Source organism: Lynx canadensis, chromosome D2 (genome assembly GCF_007474595.2).
Source record: "Lynx canadensis isolate LIC74 chromosome D2, mLynCan4.pri.v2, whole genome shotgun sequence".
Taxonomy (NCBI): Eukaryota; Metazoa; Chordata; class Mammalia; order Carnivora; family Felidae; genus Lynx; species Lynx canadensis.
Window position 1 is genome coordinate 25545584 of NC_044313.2, and position 22884 is coordinate 25568467.

The window sequence follows — 22884 nt, forward strand, 5'->3', positions numbered from 1 at the left end:
AGATCTCTGAGGCACGTGTTCTACACCATTTTCTAGAGTTTCTCTGTGGGATTAATCTCCATCCACCCACAGAAGCAGCTAACTTGATAGCCACCCTTAATTGCCTGCCTTACCCTCCCTGTCTTCCCCACCCCCCCCTTACTATTTGCTGCACCTCCCAAATGAACTGCTTCCTCTCTAGTCCTTGTCTCACAGTCAGCTTCTCGTGGAACACAAATTAACATCATGTTCTCAAGTCTATTTGAGAAATGCTGCATGAATAGTTATACATATCAAGCAGAGATCCCTGGAAAAACCAAAGTGACCCATTGTTAACCTCCAAAAGGGTGAGATAGATGCTTTTTAACCACATATCTACATTTGATATTTTTACAATTAGCAAGTGTCATTTCTACAAAAATAATAAAGCTCTCTCTCACTCCCCACCCCACACTCACCTGAATCACAAGTGAACCCGGAATCAGACAGACCTCATATCCCACAGCAACATAAGAACTCGGAGAAGATGAGGGAAGCCCTTGGAAAGTTCTCTGGGGCTAACTACAGTTGGGTCACTGCTCCTGCACTGAAGAGGCACCAGAGGGTTCCCCGGAAGAAGAGGGAAACCCAGCAAACATCCTGGCTCTCACAGTGTGCACGATCCAGGAGGCACGAACGCTGCATATAGTTTATATAAGCAAGAAGACAAATAGTGCTACTGTCTGGTTAAGGGTTTGTTTGAAGCTCCATGATTCTCTCCATCTGGTAAGCTACCAGTGCTTCTCATCCTTAAAAGACACTTCTTTCTAATTGTTTTCCCCTCTGATAGTGTGCCAGGACACTGGCTGAGAGAAAGCCAAGTGGAAAGAAGTCTATTCAGTGATGGGGAACCCGAGACTGTGTGCCAAGGATTGAAACCAAGCAAACTTGTAATTTTCCACTGGAGAAAGCATCCACACTTCTTATTTGTGTGGTTTCTTCTCTACAAGTGGCCTTGACAGCAGTTCCCCAGAGAAGCACCTTATTGTTTCCTTACTAGATCAATGTGATGCATTCGGGCAGACTCAGAAAGACGGAGACGAAACTGGCAGCAGGCGCTGGGAGGAGAGGGGGACCATCCCAAACGGAAATGGTGCCCACGGATGAAGAAACTTGTAGTCAGATTCTTATTTGCGTGACAGTCTACTCTAAAGGCAAGCCCAAACTCCCACAGAAGTGAGTTTTTATATGGTACAGAATTTTTTTTAAATACAGCCTATTTTTATTGAAGTTTTATTAAGTAAACCCGAACAGGTAAGTCACAGCACACAAGGCTGTGCCCACAAGAATTCTAAATCAGACCCCAAATTCCTGAAGAGACCAAAGTCTTTCCCTGTATGCCAAATTAAAGTGATAGGCTTTCATCTTGGAAAATGAAGAGAGGAATGTTGAGGACCACATCATAGTTTTTTTAAATAGTAAAGTGATGTGTCATTAATTCACACTGCTTTGGTGAACAGTTTATGTAAATTAGTGAAAAATCGGGAAATAGTACTATTCTACTTAAATCTATTTAAATCATTCAGTGTTCTGAATGACATCTGAATTACTGTGAGGGAATCGGTTAGCTGCTCTTAGAAAACCTGACTTAATGAATAAATCGCTTTAATTATGTATCATTTAAATTATCATGTGTCATGCATTGTTTAATACTATTAGGTGATTTTAAAGTACTTGAACTTAAGAGATTTGACTGCATGTCCACTCAAAAATGTCGATGTCAATGTTGACAAAACTATTATTATTCCTAATAACCAAGAAGTGAAAAGCAACCCAAATGTCCATCAAGTGATGAATGGATAAACAAATGTATATGCATACGATGGAGTGTTATTCAGCCGCACAAAGGAATGAAGTTCTGACACATATACTACATGGATGAGCCTTGACAACAGTATGCTAAGTGAAAGACGCCAGATACAAGAGACCACTTGTCGTATGATTCCACTTATATGGAGTGTCTAGAATAGGTAAACCCATAGAGAAAAAAATAGGTAGTGGTTGCTAGGGCATGGGGGAAGGAGAGGATTGGATAGTGCAGGATTTCCTTTTGGGGTGATAGAAGTGTTCTGGAATTAAGATAGTGGTGATATTTGCACAACCCTGTGAATATACTCCAAACCACTGAACTGTGGGTTAGGTTGGGATTCCTCACAGCATGGTGACTGAGTTCCACAGGCAGGCCTCCCAAGAGAGCAAGCACAACCCTCACAGAAGCTGTATGGCCATTTGAGAAGCCACTCGGTGTCACTTCCATAGTGTTCTTATTGTCAAAGCTGTCACAGTCCTACCCCGGTTCCAGAGAAGGTGAATAAACCACCTCCTGGTGGGGAGTTACAAGGTTCTGGAAGGGCATGTAGAGCAAGGAATATTGCTCTGGCCATTTTTGGAAAGCGCAATCTCTCACAGACATGTTTCCAAGCTTTTATGTGCATACAGCCTCATTCTTTAGGGAAAAAAAAAATTTTTTTTTATAGCAGTAAGTACAAAGAATGGGGGGAAATGACCTACCACTACCCAGGTACTCTGTATTTTCTTTTTCAGATTATATGTATATTGTTAGAAAAATAACGATGTTAATATTTTGCCTTCCAGAAAAAAATTTTATGGTAGCAATAAAAAAAATTTTTTTTAATGTTTATTTTTGAGACAGAGAGGGAGACAGGGCGTGAGGAGGGGAGGGGCAGAGAGAAAGGGAGACAGAATCTGAAGCAGGCTCCAGGCTCCAAGCTGCCAGCACAGAGCCCGATGCGGGGCTCAAACTCACGAACTGTGAGATCATGGCCTGAGCTGAAGTCAGACGCTCAACTGACTGAGTCACTGAGGTGCCCCAGACCACACTCTTTTAAATGGTCACAAAATTCCATTGTGTAGCTGTCCCTTAATGTATTTAACCATACTTCTATTGAGGAACATTTAACCGGTTTCCAGTTTGTGTCTATTGCCACCATTTCTGCAGGAGACATCCTTTTACATTTTTCCTTTCTTGCCAAACATTTGTAAGTGTATTTGTTTGGTAAATTTTTAGTAATGCAAGTGCTAGGAAATAGGGCATGAGCATTTAAGAATTTGAATAGGCAATGACAAATTACCCACTGAAATCTATTAATACTCCTATCAATGATTTCAGAGTCTACTGTTTGCATGCCAGCTCACCCATAATTTGTACTATCCATGTTTTTTTTTTCTTTTTAAGTTTATTTATTTAGTTTTGAGAGAAAGGAAGAAAGAATCCCAAACAGGCTCCGCACTGTCAGCACACGGAGCCCAATGTGGGGCTCGAACTCACAAACCATGAGATCATGATCTGAGCTGAAATCAAGAGTTGGACGCTTAGCTGACTAAGCCACCCAGGTGCCCCAGTACTATCCATGGTTTTAACCACCAACCGATAGGTAAAAATAATTTCTGGGTTGTGTTTGAGTTTATATTTTCTTAGGCATGAATGGTGTTGAGCATTTGTCACTATGGGCAACCTGACGACAGATGCAGTTCTGCCCTGGACAGTAGCGATGGCTCAGAATGGCCCTGGTCCTATGTCCTGCAGTGGTATCAGCTACAGAACCAGCCTCGAGGTCTGCTGCCGAGGTCCTAGTTAATGCAAAGCTGGAATAAACATCCAGAAGAACTCAAACCTCAACATTGCCATTTTGCTAGTTCAGGTGCTTGGTCAGATGCCTGCCCAAATAAAATATATACTAATACATAAAGGCAGCAATCTTTCTGAAACCAGTCCCATATTATTGATGCAGATCTCTCATAGACCAGATGCCATTCAGCTCTAGTTCACTGACACTGTCCTCAGATTAATTTGAAAATTAAGGTTTCTTTTAAGAAAGTGCTAATTAAGTGGAGAAGACAGCTTTAGGAATAGGAACGGTTTTAATGCCACTTCTGCTTTAATCGACATTGCATCATTATTGTGATAAGGTGATGCTTGCATTTTCATCTTGGGGTTTGCTACAATTAATTGGGGCACTGGGCAACAACCCTTTTGATAATCTTGTTGCCTAGAAAGTGCTTCCTCAGGGGGAAGGGTTTTTTTTTTGTTTTGTTTTCTGAGGACAGTCAGTGAATGGGGGAAATAAATCAGGGGTGAGGACAGACTATCCTTCCTTTTTTTTCTCTCTCTCTACTTTAGAGCATAGCAATGGTGGCATCTCCTAAGCTGTGATGTGTGGCACAATTGACTTGTGATAAATACTGAATTTCGTGATGTACAGAAATTTGTGAGTGATTAGTTTATTCTAATATAAATTAGGTGGCAGGATAATATATTGAGCTGTTAGCACGGGAGTTTGGTTTTCCTGTATTTTAGTTCTTCTTTTGCTGCAGGAAGCCAGCCTTGCCTCAGGCAGGTTTGGTTTGAGGGCCAAATGCAGAAGTTGTTTGTGCAGACAACTGGCTTATGTTCTCTGGAAGCTTAGAGCCTGGGAGGGATTGGACATTAGTGGACTCCAGGCATTGCAGGCTGAAATGTGCCCCCTACAGTGCCTGAGGCAGGTGGGCAGGATGGCAGGACTTCTATGGAGAGGCTTTGCAGTGTCTCTCTGAGACTTAGAGCCTTGGCCTAGGGTTCCCAGCTTTAGCCAAGATTCCCAAGCTTGGAACGGAAGCTGTGCAAGCCTCCTTCTCTGCAGAGACAGCCCAGGGATACCAGCAGAAGACTTGGTCTCAGGAGAAGAGTGGACTCATCTCCATTTTCCAGGCCTTCCTAACCTCCTGGACTTGGACGCATCTCCAGGGAAGGAGAGAGCCTGCCGCACCTGCTGCCACCAGTATTGTTTTCCTGCCGGCTGGGAGGATGTGGTCTCCAAGCCCAAGGTAACTTGAAATAAAAAAGGGAGTAGAATGAGTCTCACATGAGTTTTGGGAGTAAGATTCATATAGCCACTACAAGGATAATATATTCAAGGCGAATCTTAGAACAAGTTCATGTTCCCACCCACTTATAGTCCAGAATGGCCTCTTGAGTGGGAAAGAGAGGATGTCACAGTACAGTTGCAGGGAAATGGCTCAGGAGCCCTCCACAGAAGCATGCTGCCTATGAAAACCGCCTGTCCTGAGTCCTGCAGAAACCATTGCAAATCACCTTCTCCAAGGACAGGGGAGAGAACTTGTGGAAAGAGTTTGTTAACCTTTCCTCAGTGGGGTCAGCTTATCATGAATGGAAAATATCACCCTATCCCGCAGCCACCATACATGCCAACTGGCCAGAGATGGCCCGGCCCACAGGCAAGTGAGCAAGCAGAATCTAACTTGGGAGAAGGGCCCCAACCACCAGAGCAGTGAACCTTCTCCCAACATGAAGAAGCTTGCAAAGGCCTTACTCATTCGAACAGCCAGCCCAGCCCATCCCAGCGCCCCAGGAGGAGTCAGCAGACTGCCTGTGCCTGTGGTTTCCGTCCCGTCCTGGCTTGCCTTCACCCAGCGGAGGGCAACACATGGAATCACACTCCTGGGAATGACAGCTGGCTTGGGAATGCTGGTGTCAGCACAAGCTGAAACCTCGTCAGGGCAAGCCCGAGAGCAGGATGGGATCTGCTTTCTCTGTCCATTTGCTGTAAACTCAGGCAACTGGGGAAAATGGGAGGTGGGCAGCTTATGAACCTACGGCCTGCTGAGTTCTGGTTATGTTTCCATAGGGCCAGAGACTTCCCTAGACTTAATTGTTGTCATGTGTTTCCTCAGAGGGTGTCCATATCACAGATACATGGAGCAGACCCAGCAGTAGGCCCAGAGTGGTGCTTAATAAATGCATAAATGGGTGGGCACTTATTGAGTACCAGCTGTATGCAAGGCATCGTGCCAGGTATAGATGGGGATGCCAAGACAAAACTCCACCCCTGTCTTTAGAGAACTTTCAGTCAAGTGGGTCATAAGCACATGCCTACATTACTTATAACCATGAATGCAAATGTGTTTTGTTTGACCCTCAGAATTTTAATATTTTTACCAACACACAAAAAAATTGGCTGCCATCTGTATTAAAAAAAAAAGGTTGTGTGTGTGTGTGTGTGTGTGTGTGTGTGTGTGTGTTTGTGTGTATGTCTGAAAGGCTACAGAAGCAACTGGGTAACAGAGGTGGCTCTTCAGTTAGGGAATTGGGGCCAGGAGAGGGCAGGAGACTGACTGCAATGTTTTATAAATTTTTTAATATGAAAATGTAATAACTCTAAAAATAAACAAAATGGATGGGGGAATTCACATAAAAATCCAGATTTCTGGCTTTTCTTGACAACTCAATTTCTGCCAATACTGGGAACAGTCTGAAAACAGTGTGTGGGTAGGGGGAAGGGGCAGCACTAAAGGATTTTAAGCTGCAAGCTGGCATCAGATTTACATTTTGGAAAGAATATTTTGGTAGCAGAGTGGGGAGCATTGCATGAGGGCAAGCTCAAGGACAGGTAGGCCAGAGAGCAAGTGTGCGGCAGGCCTCAGAGGAAGGATAGTGAGGACCCGACTGGGACAGTGGTAGGCGGACAGATGTCAGAGACATTAATGAAGTAGAACTGAGATGGGTAACCAGTTCAGGGGTGAAGGAAAGTGGAAATGAGCAGGGCAACTCCCAGGTTCTGCCAGACAGACCACGGTATGTGCCACAAGAGTTTGAGACCAAGGGAAGGGAAAGGCAGCCCAGCAGATCTGTGGGCCTTTTGAACTGGAGACAGCAGAAATGCTCAAAGAATGTATCTCCTAAGATGCAAGGCCCACACAGGAAAGAAATGCACTCTCAGGGGTAATTTCTCTGTTCCAGGCACCAAGAGTGTCTCAGTGATTTACTCAGTGATTTACGGCCTCTGGAGAACACAGCATGGGATAACTGGAATTTCAGACAAACTTAATGCTTGTGGCTTAAAAGGCAAAGAAGCACCAACTGAGAAGTCACTGAAATCATATTCCTTCAGGGAATGGATTTTCTTGGATCTGGGTGCATCCTTTACAGCTTTATTAGTCATTGCTAAAGCCCTTTTTGGGTCGCAAAGCTGCCAGCAGGGTGCTAGGAGGGATATAATTACCTTGAGCAACAGGCCCCAAACAGCAGCCCTGTGTGCGTGTCAACACGCCAGGCTGCCCGGGCAACACCACCACCCAAAGGGAGGGGCAGGTGCCCTAGCCCTGAGGCTCGAGGCAGCCAGGAAATGCACCAGCCTGGAGCTTCCATGATTCTCTTTTCCCTGGAGTTATGACTTAGCACTTTGGGGTCTTTCACAAAGGATGCACACAGGTCAGTTCCTTAAAGGCAGGAAGTGAGTGTCCCCCTCCCCTGCCTCTGCAGCGGCATCCATGACAATGTTTGATCACATTTACTACTTGAATCAGAGCTGAAAATACTTCCCCTCTGGGGCTTGGTGGTCACATATCAATTCTTTAATGCTGTGATCTCAGATTTAATCCATGATGTAACAAAGATATTTAAAGCAAAATCACACTAATGTTAAGCACTTAATAATAGCTAATGATGATTGAAAGTTAGGCACCCATCACTCAGCAAACTTAAATCTTCACGTTGAAGATGAATAGGCAGGTAACTATTGTCATTCCCATGTTACAGATGAGGACACTGAGGCCCAGACTAACTGGCCTAAGGGTGTGCAGCTAGTAAGTGGAAGAGCCAGGTTTGTACCCAGTGAGCTTAACCACTAGGCTGTATCGCTTTCAAGATCTGAGAAGCCTCTTCTCTGGTGGCTCTCACCTGTGAACACAACACACACAAATGCCTTTGCATTTGAGTTGATGTACAAACTGTGTTTTCATTACATCCGAGGCTCACCGAGAACACCACTTCTGGTGATAAAGTCATACAGGATGCTGGGCTGAGTGGGTTGGATGACATCGTGTCACACGTTATGACATGGGCAGAGCAGGTATTTACTGACACACGTAGGAGAGCTGGGTTAGGCCAGCCAACATTCTTATCTAAACAGCAATATAGTCCCAGAGGGAGATCCAAAGAATGATTCGGTAACCTCCAAAGGGTTGGGTTTGGCCCATACAGTATTGGTATTCTCAGGCTTTTTTTTTTTTTAATATTTAAAATGTTTAATTGTGAAGTATTTCATACAGAAAAGAATAAGGCAGAAAACCTAAACACTGAGATGAGACAGTTCTTCATAATTACCCATATGTGCTTCAGTTCTCTTTTTTTTTTAAGTTTTTCTTTTAGTGTTTATTTATTTTTGAGACAGAGAGAGACAGAGCGTGAGCAGGGGAGGGGCAGAAAGAGAAGGAGACACAGAACCCGAAGCAGGCTCCAGGCTCTGAGCTGTCAGCACAGAGCCTGATGCGGGGCTCGAACCTAAGAACCACAAGATAATGACCCAAACAAAGTTGGATGCTTAACTGACTGAGCCCCTCAGGTGCCCCACATCTCTTTAACGAAACATAACGTTAGAGACACAAGTAAAAACAACCCCATTCCTCCCCTGCCTCTACCCCCATAGGTGACCTTGAGGTTGATATGCATCATTCCCATGCGGATTTTTTATTGTGGCATAAATTACAAGTAGTAAATTGTACAAATTTACAAATCATACAGCTTAATGAATTTTTACATATGTATGTTTCAAAACAGTATATAGATCAACAACATGTCCATGACCTCAGGGGGGCTCCTTTGCCTCACATTTCAAAAGGAGTTGCCAACATTTAAAAGTTTAAAAATTTAGAGACTTAATGTAAAGATCCAAATTTCTAGCTTCTCTCGAAACTGGAAACTATGACCACACTAAGCTCACATTCTGGCTCAGAGACAGAGTGGCAGCTGCTCACATCAGACGAGGCATGATTTCCCCAGTTTATCTACAGCCCATTTTATTTGTATATGTAATCTAACCTCATCCCCTGAAAGTTGCCTCACATTTATAATATTTCAAAAGTAATGCAAATATAAAAAGGCTGCAAACAATTGCCTTAGCCGTCTTAGGAAGGCAGAGTTTGGGGAAAAGTGCTCTTCTCTCCCACCCACTCAGTGATTTGGGAAGCTGCTGACAATGCCATAAAAAAAAGGGGGGACCCGATTTTCCAGGTCTTGGCTACTCAAGGTGTGTTCCTCGGACTGGCAGCATCAGCATCATCCAGGAGCTTGTTAGAAATGCAAACTCTCAGTTCCCTCCCCAGACCTACTATATTAGTCAGTAGGGCTGCTACAACAAAGTAGCACACACTGGGGGACTTAAACAACAGACATTCATTTTCTTACAGTTCTGGAGTCTTAAAGTTCAAGGTCAAGGTGTCTGCAGGGTTGGTTACCTCCGGAACCTCTCTACTTGGCTTGGGGATGGCCATCTTCCCCCCATGTCTTCACATGGTCTTCCCTCTGTGTCTGTGTTTCCCTCTTATAAAGAGACCGGTCACATTAGATGGATTAGAGCCCATCTCCAGAACGTAATTTAGCCTTAATTACTTCCTTAAAGACCCTATCTCCAAATGCAGTCACATTCTAAGGTAGTGGGGGTTAGGGCTTCAACATATGAATTTTGAAGGAACACTGTTCAGCCCATAACACCTACTAAATCAAGATTTACATTTTGTCAAGAGCCACAGGGGACTCACGTTACACATTAAAGTTGAAGAAGCATTGCCCACTGCCTGCTCCCTAGTGGATAAAACACCAGTGGGTCTGTCTGGGGATGGGGGCAGAGGAAAAGGTGGGGGTGATTTTTTAGATGAACCATCCCGTAGGTATGGTAGGGTGGGAATTCTGAGAATACTCCCCTTCTGGAAGGGGAGTCCCTGTTTTCATTGAGGAGCAACAACCCTCTGCACTTTGGGGAATATGAGCAGGTGAGGTTAACACGTGAGGCCTGGTGAACCAAAGCTGATGTGAATATGACCCACGGGAGTGGGAAAGAGCCTCCTTCCAAAAACAGGCTGGAATGCTAGTCATATGGCTGCTCTTAGCAAAGACTTCATTTTCATTTGGTTACTACCTAGACGCTTCCTCTATCAAGGTGCAAGGTATGTGTCTGAGATTTCCTGGAATCTCCTGGGACCAGGAATTCCTCCCCACTCTGTACACGTTCATTTACCACCTTTGTCATAGGCCTGATGCTATGGTGACAGTTGCCATGGAGATACTCCTATGCACGGTTGAAGCTAATCATGACCCATACTGTCAATCATTTGGTTTAAACTAGAGATTTTCAGGCTGTGTTCCATAAAACTATAAGGTCCTTCTAGGGTTTTACAAACATTTTATTCAAATCTCAATTAAGGGTATTTTAAGGGCAGCTGCGTGGCTCAGTCGGTTGAGCATACCACTCTTGATTTTTGGCTCAGGTCATGATCTCACAGTTCATGAGAGGGAGCCCAAGTCAGACTCTGCGCTGACAGCAGGGAGCCTGCGTGGGATTCCCTCTCTGCCCCTCCCCCACTCACACGTGTGTGTGTGTGTGTGTGTGTGTGTGTGTGTGTGTGCGCGCGCGCGCTTGCTCACGTGTGTGTGCATGCACGTGCTCTCTCTCTCTAAAATATAAACATTAAAACAATTTTTTAAGTATTTTAGATTCGTCTTTCAAATGCCAAAGAATGTATGTTCTTAGAAGAAAAAATAAAAGCAGTATATAGTATAGAATATATACTGAAAAGTGAACGTCAAAATTCCCATCTGACAGAGTAGGTTGTTTAAGGATAATCCCTTCTACAAACGATGATTATGAATTCTGGAGTGCCTCCCCTCCCCCCCCCCACCCCCCAAAGAAAAGCCCACCGACCTATTTAATGGCACTGGAGAGCATCCGGACGATAAAGGAAGGGAAACACTCTGGGTGAGATCCGCATTTATATGGCCTTTCCCCTAAGGCAATCATTCTAAAACTTTAGTGTGTATTAGTATCTCGGGAGAGCTTGTTAGAATTTAGATTGCTGGACTCCAGCCCCAGAGTTTCTGATTCACCAGGCCTGGGGTGGAGCCCTAAATTTTGCATTTCTAACCAGTTCCCATGGGATGCTAATCCTACTAGTCTCAGGACTACCCTTGGAGAACCACAGTCAGCTGGCACAGGGTAGGGGTCCTTGAGGGACTAATGATTCTGAGAAGGAGTTTGCGCTAAAAGTGGCTGAAAATTGAGAAAATTCTGGAAAGGAGAGAGTCGACAGAGTGCGAAGCCCCCAGATATGTGTAAAAATTATTCTCAATCCTTGGCTGACCCTCGAACTGTACATGTCCAGGTGAGACTCTAAGGATTCCACGGGGAAAACAACAGCTGATGACTGAGAGAGACTGAGCAGAGATTTAGGCAATTGTCCATCACAGGGAAGACAGAATTTGGAACTGAAAGTCTTACCAAGCTATAGCAGTTTGGTAAACAGCTCAAACTTTCAACTGCAACCACGGAAGGCCACACTTTGATTGAAGACCATCTCTCTGACTACGGCATTCACCCTAGCACTAAGGTGAAAACTAAAATAGACCCACCCTAACAAAACCTAAAAGCAAGTTTTAAGAGTCCTAATCCAACCAGTAATTTCCCTGCCCACTGCAAGAAAATGTTCATCAGAGGAAGATAACACAGTCCAGTCTCTAGAACATATTCACAATATTCACTATACAAAAATTACTAGATATGTGAAGAAAAAATGTGACTAACCTATAATCAAGACATAAGTCAGTCAATAGAAACAGGCTCAAACAACCCAGATGCTAGACTTAGCAGACAAGGACTTTAAAATAACTTTGATAAATATGTCAAAGAGTCTACAGTAGAAGATGCATATACTGGATGAAGAGAGGAGAAATTCATCAGAGAGCTGGAAACAACAACAACAACAAATCACAGTATCTAAAAAGTGCTCCTCCTGGTCTACATTCTCACTCCCAACCCAACTTTCTGCCCCAGAGGTAAACATCTGTAGTCAGGTTCTTTGGTTGTAAATGATAAGTCTTTAATTAGCTTATGCCAACATAGTGATGTGCGGCGAAGTCCACATAACCAAACTGTGGGGAGGGATGGAGTGGAGCTGGTTTAGGATCAACTGTCCTAGGGACTCAAATGCCGTGAAGATACTCCTGAAGCCCATCTCTTGCCTCTCTCTGAGAACTCGCTGTATTCTCTCACATTGTGTGCAGGCTTCTCTGTGTGGTGAGAGAGCTCTGACCAGAGGTCAGCTCTGGGTTCATGACTTCATAGCTCTGATGGGAGCTATGCTCTTCCTGTAGCATCAGTTAGAAAAATCCCAGGAAGATTTCTGGTTCTTCCAATATGGGTTACATTCTCTCTATGGACGATCACACTTGCAATGGCGTGGGGTGTTCTTCATGGCTCAGTCCTCAATTTCAACTCATCAGTATGGCCAGGGAGGCAGTTCTTTTTGGGAGGAGAAGAGTTCTTCAGAAGGAAAGAGGTAGCATAGGTGCAGTAAGTGGGAGAACTACTGTGAGCTGGACAGCCACTTCATTTTGTGCCTACCACATCCTTATCAGTTAGGTGTGAATCCTTCTACATCATTTAATATGCATTATGCAGTGTCCAGCTATGGGCTCCCCTCAAAGCAGTCCCACGTCAATGATTTGGATGCAGGTAATTTTGAAGGAACGTAATCCAAAGAAGCATGGTGGGGGTATGGAGAAGTGAGACGGGAGAGGGAAAAACTCAATGAAGGTGTGTTAATGCACGGGTTAGCCCTTTTGGTGATCGGGGATCAATCCCACTGTACCCCTCGAGAGACTGTGTGGACACACCTCAGAATTGTCCAAGGAACGAGTTGGGGGATTTATTCACCACCTCTAGCTCCTCACTGGTTCTATGTTACTCATGGGGGCTATCGCTTCTATAGAGTAAAGTCAAAGAAAGTTGTCAAATAGAGAAACACAGGTGCTTGAGAGGAGACGCTGCCATCGTGTAAGGAAAGTCCACTGAAACTGCAGATCTCTGGAATGGGCTGAGGGGAGAATGGGCAGGACACTGCCAGTGCCTGATACACATCTGTAAGTCTCTATGTAAACAGAATTTGGCGACACATTACTCTGCAAAAATTAAAAATTCAAGACTATGTTTTAACTATGTTTAAAACTCAGGCAACAGGGGCACCTGGGTGGCTCAGTCGGTTGAGCGTCCGACTTTGGCTCAGGTCATGATCTCGCGGTCTGTGAGTTTGAGCCCCGCATCGGGCTCTGTGCTGGCAGCTCAGAGCCTGGAGCCTGCTTTCGATTCTGTGTCTCCCTCTCTCTCTGCCCCTCCCCTGCTCATGCTCTGTCTCTCTCTCTGTCAAAAATAAATAAACATTAAAAAACTCAGACAACAATGTCCACATCCAAATGTGCTATAATTCCAAACAGGAACACATTGGTGACCACAGGGCTACTGCCTTCATTATAGTTCACTAGTCAGTCCTGCAATAACTAGTTTCTATGTTATATTTCCCATCAAGGCACTGTCCTACTATAGTTGTTAGACATGAGTGCCTGAATAGCTAATGTGTATTCATGTAATACTGTCTTCAAGTAGGCTTTAAAAATTACCCTTAAAACTAGGGGCACCTGGGTGGCTCAGTCAGTTAAGGATCAGACTTCAGCTCAGGTCATGATCTCACAGTTTGTGAGTTTGAGTTCCTGCATTAGGCTCTGTGCTAACAGCTCTGTGCTAACAGCCTGCTTCGGATTCTGTGCCTCCCTCTCTCTCTGTCCTTCCCCCACTTGTGCTCTGTCTCTCTCTCTCTCTCTCTCAAAAATAAATAAACATTTAAAAAAGTTTTTTAATCACCCTTAAAATTAAAAATGGATTTCATTGGTTAAAAACAAAATATTTAAAAAGAAAATCGGAGTGGGATGAGTTTGATCAGGACCAAGATATCAAATATCCCATCTTAGACCAATTCTTCAAAGCATCAGCCTCACTGACTGACAAAAGCAATATACTACAAATGCTCATGCAAAGACACTCCAAGGCAAGAGAGGAGGATGAGGGGCTTCTGGGGGGCTCAGTCGGTTAAGTGTCCGACTTCAGCCTAGCTCATGATCTCACCGTTCCCAAGTTCGAGCCTTGAATCGGGCTCTGTACTGAGAGCTCAGAGCTTGGAGCCTGTTTCAGATTGTGTCTCCCTCTCTCTCTCTGCCCCTCCCAACTCATGCTTTGTCTCTATCACTCAAAAATAAACACTAAAAAAAAAAAAAAATAGAAAAAAAAGAGAGGAGGAGGACATTTAGTTGTTTTGAGAAGCCACCTTTTATGGCAATAAAAATTACCTGAGTCCTAAATACATTTTGTGTAGTAAATTTTGCAAATTAGTTTTATAGACCCTGCCAAGCTACAATGCCATTTTGAGACTAAACACAGTGGAGCATGAAAACAAGGCTTTCCGTTTCATTCCACGGAAAACGAACAGCTTCATGTTTTTGTAAAAACATATGCAAAGAAGTCTGGTGATGAAAATGCGCTCCCAGTGCCGCCCACAAATAACACATCGCACACCAAGGAGAAGGACATACTATTAAGGAAAAGCTTAGAAAGCCTCAAGCCATTATTAGTACGACCTATCAGGAATGGAGCGGCAAGCAATGGGCACTTTGAAAGAGCAACAGACACCACTGCCTGATCACCCCACCCAGAGAGAAATTTGCAAATGCACAAATCACACTAAAAATGCAAGCTCCTTAAGGGCAGAGCCCTGGTCTAGCTTATCACAGAGTAAGTCCTCAATAGTTATTGAATGTATGAATGAATCCAAGTTGCTTACTGTTTTGAAGATTAAGGTTATGTAGGATCTTTACAAACCAGCATGGCCAGAGAACAGACGTGCTCATTTTATAGTAAATAATGATGATGGTGGTGGAGGTGGCTAACACTTGCCGAAGATTTACCATGTGCCGACACTGGGCTGACCATTTCCTATGAATTGTTTCATGTTCATCTGACAGTGACCCCCCCCCCCAAATAAGTTTTATTATCTCCATTTTATAGGCAAGAAACTGAAGCTTAGAGACGTTAAATGACTCACACAAAGCTTAAAAAGCTTAAAAGGTTGCACAAAGAATAATGACAGAGCACGAATCCAAACCCAGACCCACACTTTCTGTACCATGCTTCCTCTGACAATATATGCAGTCAGAATAGCTATTATAAGGAAGATTAAAACACACACACACACACACACACACACACACACACCATGAAATATTGGCAAAAATATAGTAGTGACATTCAAATGGTAAGAAAATAATGATTGGGGTGGGGGCAGTGAGGAAGTAGTGGGTTCCATCAAGTTGTTTCTGTGCCAGGGTCCGGTGTCACATTGTCACCAGCTAGATCCCCAAGACCTGGCATTTACTGCTCACTTGCTTGTGCCCATCAAACTTTGTCCCACATTTTTCCTGAAGCTCTTCTTTACAGCTTATCTCTGAACCCAGGCAAAAGACCCACGGGTATAGCATCCCATGATAGAAACCAAAACTACTCCTCAAGCAATAACAACTGCCTGGATGAGGAGCTCCGGCAGGCTCAGGCCAATTTGAACTTAACCCCCAATTCACACCTGCACAGATGGACCATGGAGTGACCCATGGAGTCTGAGAGACCAACAGTTGCCTTTACCTCATTGTTATACTAAAATCTCCGCACCCCCTCCCAGAAGAGTGTAAGACTCATTTACATAACATACAATGTATGTATAGGCACGTTTAAAGCACATGAGCAACTTAGGCCCGCCTCTACATATGATGACAAAATTCCCCTTTCTAAATATTTATCCTAACCCTAAATTAAAGGAAGCCGTTCACTCCTGCTCAGGGAGTCACAACTTTGGAAGTTACTCCCTGTGATCTCATTTGCTGCAAATAAAGTTTCCTTTGTGTGACAACTCCACCTGGTGTAGTTTCTAGTTGTGACTCACCAAGGAGCAAATTCAGTGTGGTTACAATATGATACACACATCAAGCATTAGCCATTATCAAGAAGACAGCATCTTAAAATGCACTGTATGTATATACCATCTCAATGATGCTGAGGTGCAGACCTCACATGGAACCCTCATTAGACTTTTTTGGATTATTGTAATAATATGGGCAGTGAGATCTAGAATTTACTTTTTCCTTTTCAGGACAGAGCAAGATGCTGATGTGACCATTTCAAGTGAGAAAATAAACTACTCTCTATCCGGTTAAAGAAAACCTATTATTAGGTAAATACTTCTTTTATTTAAATGAACTCAATTTATTTTTATTTATTTATTTTTTTTATAATGTTGAAACTCTTCTTTTATTTATTTTTGGGACAGAGAGAGACAGAGCATGAACAGGGGAGGGGCAGAGAGAGAGGGAGACACAGAATCGGAAGCAGGCTCCAGGCTCTGGGCCATCATCAGCCCAAAGCCCGACGCGGGGCTCGAACTCACGGACCGCGAGATCGTGACCTGGCTGAAGTCGGACGCTTAACCGACTGCGCCACCCAGGCGCCCCTAAATGAACTCAATTTAAATTTAATCCTTTAACTGGTACTTTTACAAACCTGAGCAGGCTGAAGCTGCATTGCCATATTGAGATTATGTTTCATATTGAGAATTTATTTATTTAAATGCTTATTTATTTATTTTGAAAGAGCGAGAGAGAGCACAAACAGGGGAGGGGGAGAGAGAGAATCCCAAGCAGGCCCCACACTGTCAACACAGAGTCCTACTCAGGGCTCCATCTCACGAACAGTAAGATCATGACCTGAGTCAAAATCAAGAGTTGGAGGCCTAACCGACTGAGCCACCCAGGCGCCCCTATATTGAGAATTTAAAGTATTGAGTGCTTTATCTTAAGGTAAAGTGTTAACAATAACAACAAGTTAAAATGTTAGCAAATGACATCCAACTTAAGTCACAGCTCTATGTTAAAATGTAATACTTCTTATTTGAAATTTTGCAAGATATGTGACACATTAAGATTCTAAGAGATCAGATTTTTTAAATAGTACCATTGAACACTTTATAGAGTTACAAAGTATATCTGAAAAGAGTTTTTTTTTTGTTTTGTTTTGTTTTGTTTTGCTGAGCATTGAAGGTAAAATCTAGCAGAGGAACTCCTCACTGACCCCCTTGAAATGGAATCAGTTGAAGAATGTGAGCAGTTGTTAGTTATTATTAGTCACATAACTGAAACAGAAAATTCTTGTTACTTTTCTTGCAAGCTTCTGGAACGGTTTCACTGAAGTGTCAGAAGACTGCCAGACAAGTTGCTTAAAGACTGTTACTATTTGCAAGGAATGTCTCTGTGTGAATGGAGGCCACCTGATGCTGTGCAACAATTACAAAATCCAGAAACAGGTTGCTGAAGCTAACAGAAACCTGGAACGGATATCCCTAACCACCAACCTCTGAATTCTGAATGCACCTGTCAAGGCGCATTCATTGTCCCTATGGATTGATTCTATATTTTCATTTTTAATAATTTAAAAATTATGAATATTTCAAGCACAGTTCACAGTACAGAGCACAATATGAAAAATAAGTTCTCACCACGCAAGTTTAGCAAATATTAGCATTTCACCACATTCAATTCTTTTTTAAATTACATATATTACTACAATTACAGAATCTTCTGGGTCCCCTCTCTCACCAGAGGTAACCACTATCCTGAAGTTGGTATGTATCCCTCCTGTCCATTTGAATATTTTAACCACAGATGTATATATCCCTAAACATATATTATGTGTCATATTGATTTTTATTTTTAACATTTACATAAATCGTATACTATACACATCCTTCTACAACATGCATTGTTTTTACTCACCAGAATCTTTACTTATTTAGTTTTATTTCATTCTTTTTTTAAAAAAAAAATTGAGGTCTGGGGTACCTCTGGGTGGCTCAGTTGGTTAAGTGTGTGACTCTTGATCTCAGCTCAGGTCTTGATCTCAGGGTCATGGGTTCGAGCCTGTGCATGGAGTCTGCTTGAAAAAAAAAAAAAAACAAGTTTGAAAAATTGAGGTCTGTCTTCGTCAGTTCTGGCTACCATGACAAGAATTTCATAGACTGAGTGGCTTAAACAACAGACATTTATTTCTCATAGTTCTGGAGTCTGGTAAGTCTGAGATCAGAATGCCAGCATGGGTGGGTTTTGCTGAGGACCCTCCTCTTGGTTTCTTCACACAGGTGGGGGGTGGGGCAGGGGAGGAGAGAGAGAGAGAGAGAGAGAGAGAGAGAGAGAGAGAGAGAGAGAGAAGAAACAAGCCATCTTGTGTCTCTATTTATAAGGGCACTAATCGCATCATGAGGGCTCCACCCTCATGACCTCATTTCCTCCCAAAGTCCCTGGCTCCAAATACCATCACACTGGGGATTAGGGTTTCATCATAAGGACTTTTTTTGTTCGGGGCGGGGGGGAAAGGGGTTACACAAACATTCAGTCCATAGCAAGATATTACATAACACTGCCATGCTCAACTCTAGCAGGTGGCTTAACACTTCCACCCAGATCAAGATGCAGCAGCCACTGTTCTTTGTGCCCCCTCCCAGTTTATACTTCTCAGAGGCAGCCACTAATATGATCTCTACTGCCATAAATTAATTTTGACTGTTTTGAACTTTATATAAATGAAGTCTCTTTGCTCAACATTATGTCTTCAGTCATCCAGTTTGTTGTACATAACAGTTGTTTGTTCTTATCACTGGTATATAATATTCTATTGTATGAATATAACACCATTTATTGGTCTACTCAGCTTTAGCGGGCATCAGGGTGGCTTTCAGTTTTGAGTAATTATGAATAGTGCTGCTATGCATACTTTTGTACATTTCTTTTTTAGTTGGACATATTCACTAATTTCTCTTGGATGTGTACTAGGAGTGAAATTACAGGGTGATAGCATGGGCATACTATTCAGAGTTGAGTAGTTGTAGCAGAGATCATATGGCCCCAAAAAAGTAAAAAAAATGTTCAGTATCATTTAGTTAATGAAAACTTGTCATGTGTCAGACATTGTTCTCAGCAATGGGGGTGTGTTGTGGGTAAGAAAACAGACCAACATCCTGTGCTTGTGGAGCTGGCATTCTTCTGTTTTAATAATATCATGAATTAATAATCAGACATTATCTATAGGGTCTCTTGGCTATCCATTGGTGAGAGTTTTCTATTTTCTTTCTGAAAATCTGAGCAGCGGTAACCTGTCATGTGGTAAGCAGGGTAGACAAATAACTAAGTTTTGGCCTGAAAGGGTGGGATATTCCAAGGATCTCCTGGCACAAAAGGTCCAGTTCCTGCCATATTAAACAGCATCCTCAAGTGGAAATTACAAATCCCTTCTCACCACCGCCTCCCATCTCTGTGGAGTATTTCTTGCAGGGTGCCTGTACAGGATGCTTTGCACTTGTAGACTGGGCTGGACCAGCTCTGACCCCAGCCAGCTCAGCTTTGCAAGTCAGCAGTGGTCACTCCCAGCTGCAAGGTCAATGTGCAGTAATCCACAGCCTAGAGCTATTTCCTTGGAAGGAATGATTGGTTTTAAGTAAGTTCAAACTTTTAATATGCCTCCCAAGAAGTTAACTATTCAGAAAACATCCTCCTCCTCTCCCCTCCCCCAAAATCAAAAAAAGAGAACTTCAAAAAATAGCAAACATCTGACCTCCATGAAAGTTAAAGGAAGAAAAAAAAGAAACTCTCAAAATATCTTTTAAAATATCTTTTAAGATTTTGAAGCTATATCCATGTAAGTTACTTTTACTCATAGGAAGTGTGTGAGTGACATTATCCAAGTATGGAAAACCAGGAAGTAAAAGATGATTCAGAAAACGTTGTTTTCAGGGCACCTGGGTGGCTCAGTCTGTCAAATGTCCGACTTCCACTCAGGTCATGATCTCACAGTTCGAGAGTTTGAACCCCATGCATCGGGGTCTGTGCTGACAGCTCAGAGCCTGGAGCCTGCTTCGGATTCTGTGTCTCCCTCTCTCTCTGCCCCTCCCCCTCTTGTGCTCTGTCTGTCTCTCTCAAAAATAAACATTAAAAAAATAATTTAAAAAAAAAGAGAAAGAAAACATTGCTTTCAATCCTCGTAATAAACGCCTTACTCTGAATGTGCAGAAAGAAGTGCACATTTAGTAGAAAATTTCTTTCTCCCTGCCCTCATTAAATAAATGCTGAACAAACATTAAAAAAAAAATAGAGATTTGAGGGGCACCTGGATGGCTCTGTCGGTTAAGCATCTGACTTTGGCTCGGGTCATGGTCCCACAGTTCGTGAGTTCGAGCCCCATGTTGGGCTCTGTGCTGACAGCTCAGAGCCTGGGAAAGTGGTTTGAATTCTGTGTCTCCCTCTCTCTCTCTCTACCCCTCCCCAGCTTGTGCTCTCTCTCAAAAATAAATAAGTGAACTGGGGTGCCTGGGTGGCTCAGTCGGTTAAGCATCTGACTTCGGCTCAGGTCATGATCTCATGGTCCGTGAGTTCGAGCCCCACGTCGGGCTCTGTGCTGACAGCTCAGAGCCTGGAGCCTGCTTCAGATTCTGTGTCTCCCTCTCTCTCTCTCTGCTCCTCCCCCGTTCATGCTCTGTCTCTCTCTGTCTCAAAAAAAAAAAATTAAAAAAAATTAAAAAAATAAATAAGTGAACATTTTTAAAAAAATAGAGGTTGGAGCGGGCCCCAAAGTCTTGGTGTTCCCTTGCCTGATCCATTGTTTCCTCTACCTAGTTCAACTCCGCGAGGGAGGCTATTCTTTTTGACTAAATTCCCATTTGTGGAATAGATACGTGAGTATGGTGCTCACTCAGCAGAATTCCTGGCACAGCACACAGTAGGGCCTTACTAAACAATTGTTGATATTACTATGGTTATTGTGATGATAGCTAAAGGGAACTATTGATATTGACTAGACCAGCCCCCATATATTATAGACTAGAAGAAAGTCAGAAAACTGAGTAGCACCACTGTCCATCCCCCCAGTTCCACAGGCCAAGAAACTACAACTGTCCTTAGTACCTCTACTTCCCTCATCCCTGACCAACCAGAGGCCACTCTGTCTCCTCCAGTTCCCTTCACTTCACCCCAAGACCATCATCCTAGTCCAAGCTCTTGTCGCCTCCTGTATACCACTGCAGAATTTCTAGCTGTCCCCTTCACCTACTGGGCCCTTCACCAGGATAGTGATCCTTTTAAAAATTTAAAAAATTATTGTTACAGAAGGACGTGTGTGCTATAAAATTTTTAAATTTTTAAATAAATTAATTTTGAAAATTTAAGACTTTAAATTTCTATCCCCAGAGATTACCACCATTCATACTTTGGTGTATGTTTGTCTCACCTTGATAACATTTGTCAGAATTATAATTTTACATTTATTTGTATGCTTTTAAAAAGTGTTTATTCATTTTGAGAGAGACAACAAGCAGAGGAGGGGCAGAGAGAGAGGGAGAGAGACAATCCCAGGTAGGCTCCTGCTGTCAGCGAGGAGCCCAATGTGGGCCTCAATCTCATAAACCGTGAGATCATGACCTGGGCCGAGATCAAGAGTCAGACGCTTAACCGACTAAGCTACCCAGGAACGCCTGTAAGATTTTTAAAACAATGTCTATCTTCCCTAAAGGTGGTAAGATTTTCTGAGGACAAGGACTTTGGTCTGGTTTGCCCCACGTGTATACAGCCCCAGTTCCTAGTGGAGTGGGGGAACATGTTGGTAACTTAAATATTCATTGAGTGAATAAATAAACAAATGAAGTCCCTTTAAAAGTAAACAATAACTTAGTAGGCATATTCTGGGGTGTATGGGCCACTCATATCAGCCTTGTTTCTTAGTGGGTTAGCTCTCCAGAGTCGTGTTTGTAATAGATAACTCCACCCCATGATAATTGTGGACATGTGGTGGACATGTGACTCAAGCTAAGCCAATGAGATTGTTTTTCCTGGGAACTGGGATCTGGACTCCAGAGGCAGCCAGTGAGTCTCAGGTGTGTCTGGAATTGAGGGAGTGGTAGATACTTGGGCACTGGGGGGCCCTTGCTACGTGGGTGAAGAAGCAGAGAAACATGGTCTGCAGATAGAGAAGAATAAAATAGAACACACAGTACTAAGCAGAGATAAGAGATGGAGAAAATGAGCATGTTCTCAAAGATTTGCTACTTCCTGGTTCTGAGAAGCCCTGATGTCTGTGGCTAGGAGCAACCACTGTATATGGGAAATAAAGAACCCTTTTCTTTTTTTAGCTGAACTAGTTCAATTTCTAGTATTTGTAAACCAGAGTCTTAACTAAGATATGCGCTATTCATATATTAGGCAGTAACATTAATGAAAGTGATCATAGTAATCTGCCTAGGGCAACACCTTGTTGACAGTCCAAATCCCAGCCAGATTCGCCTAGGTGCGAAAATCCAGTCTACTAAATAAAGTCTACTCTGCCTGCTCTAGCCTATTGGGTAAGCAATGAATCAACAATGGGGTTATCTTCTGCTTCAGACAGAGAAGGCAGGACATAAGCTGGAGCCAGACCTGAGTTTGAGTCTTGAATCTTTCACTTGAAATAGACATGTGAGTTCAAAAAGGATGAACAGTATTTTATGACATTTCTGAATACAAAACTGAAAAAAAAAATTGGGGGTCAAACCAAAACCAGACTCCTATTTTTTGTTTTTTTGTGGCTTCGGACTATTTAAAGAAACCGCCTTTGAATTTCCCAAGTGACTTTTTTTTTTTTTCTGTTCTTTTGGTCATCCAGTGGCCAACTTAGGGTTTGTCAGCTTCTGGAAAATTCAGGGGATTTTGAAAAAGAAAATCTTTGGTGGTTTATGGTCAAATGGAACTACGCAGACTGATCTTTTATACAAGATGATGCTAGTGACCCCAACCAGGCAGGAATACACTTGAAGGCATGCTCACTAGTTGAGATAGATATATGAAACCATCCATACTCTCAAACTGAGGCTCTTAAAACAAAATGCCCTGGTCTGGGGACCAGATATCTGGGG